The following is a 1,528-nucleotide window of genomic DNA, read 5'->3' as shown; positions in this document are numbered from 1 at the left end:
ATTCATAAAATGAATGAACATTCCACCCCATTGAACTAAATTTGGGTATCTTCCCAATTTCTCCCCTGCACCCCCCCGCCCCCCACCCCCCGGGGAGAGCGAGTACGTGTTCGCAGTCCTGTCCCCACTACCACAAGTTATGCAGTCAAGCTTCCTACATTTGGGGAAATCTTAGAGGTCAGCACATCTGGAGTGCAATGGACATGCCTCGCTGTGGGAAAACCACCTTTGTGATCATATTCTCTCTCCTGCCAGGTATTTGTTTTTTCCTGATTTCTTAGAAGGTACTTTATGAGCATGGTGCAAACATGGGCTGGATGAATTAAGCTGGTACATGTAAGGAGAGCTGGAGACTTTCCTCTGTTCCAGACCCTGGGTTAGGGGTGCAAATTCATGTGTGTACGCAGTCACTCAATAAATACTTTGGAAGGAAGGAAGGAAGGAAGGAAGGAAGGAAGGAAGGAAGGAAGGAAGGAAGGAAAAAAGAGGTGTGGTCCTGGACTCTGGGAGTTAAGAAAGCCAATCTGAGGGAGCAATCTGGGGGAGTCAAGGAATCAGCCTGGGTAGGGTCCTCTGCCCCCCATATTGCCTTTATTTAGACATGGGTAATTCAGGGACTCCTGGCTGCCTCCTCACAAATAGCCAGACAGTGGCAGTGGCGCCGGGCAACATGCCCTGACATTCTGGTTTGTGAAAAGTTTGTGCTCCAGGAGTCAAACCCGAGGGGGAGCATCTGCTTTCATGTATTAAAGGTGTATTTATCAATATCCGTACCTGCAGGATCTAGCACAGGACTTGGCACAGAGCTGGTGTTTAAAAAGGTTTGAGTAAGGCTGAAATAGAAATATGAATAAGGATAAAAATGACCATCATTTGCAGAGTGCCTCCCAGCCAGGTTCTCATCTGGTTGCTCTCTGCAGATGTTCTACTTATTAGGAAAGCCCTGGGGTGGTTCTGGATCCTCTTCCCATCCTAGAGATAAGGCTCTGAATCGCAGACAGGTTCCCCTGAGTCAGACTCGGGCGCACACCGCGAGAAGCGCACACGGCCAGAAGCATCTGCGGGAGCCGAACCGGGTGCGCCTGGCTCCGAAGCCTGCATTCACCACCCAGAGCCTGGGGACTCGACTTCCAGCGCTGCGCATCTCTGCCTCTCCGACCACAGCAGGTAAAGCGAGGTCAAGGGGTCTTGCGTGGAAAGCGCGTCCTTCGGTGTCCGGTAAGGATCGGCTCCGCGCAGGCTCCGGAAGCGACGCCGCGGGCTCGGACCTGCCAGCAGGTGACTTCCGCCCGCGCGCGCTCCCAGCAAGGTGTGGGGACGTGACGTCGAGAAGAGTCTGGCTCAGAGCCCGATACAGAGTGGACGCTCGATCATGACTCTGGGGTCCTCGCGCAGTAGGAGATTTGGGGGCGGCCCGGGAGGTGCCAGATGCTGTCAGGACCGGAGCCCGGAGCCACGACTCCCCGACTCCCGGGAGGCGACTCCGGCCTGGGCGGGGCCTGTGGGGACGGGGCTCCGGCAGCCCCCA

The 1,528-nt window shown here is 55.2% G+C and overlaps 1 protein-coding gene across 7 annotated transcripts in view; it reads left to right on the top strand.

Moving 5' to 3' along the window:
* Positions 1–1,079: 1,079 nt before the first annotated feature.
* PPFIA1 (protein tyrosine phosphatase, receptor type, f polypeptide (PTPRF), interacting protein (liprin), alpha 1) overlaps positions 1,080–1,528 on the top strand; it is a 52,992-nt gene continuing 52,543 nt past the window's right edge. For all 7 annotated transcript variants that reach the window (XM_015569006.1, XM_006771475.2, XM_015569002.1 and 4 more), the window contains exon 1: positions 1,080–1,167. The gene's annotated coding sequence lies outside the window, so the exon portion shown is untranslated. The remainder of the gene's footprint in view (positions 1,168–1,528) is intronic.

This window comes from Myotis davidii, unplaced genomic scaffold (assembly GCF_000327345.1).
Source record: "Myotis davidii unplaced genomic scaffold, ASM32734v1 scaffold425, whole genome shotgun sequence".
Classification (NCBI taxonomy): Eukaryota; Metazoa; Chordata; class Mammalia; order Chiroptera; family Vespertilionidae; genus Myotis; species Myotis davidii.
This window is presented reverse-complemented; position numbering and strand designations above follow the sequence as displayed.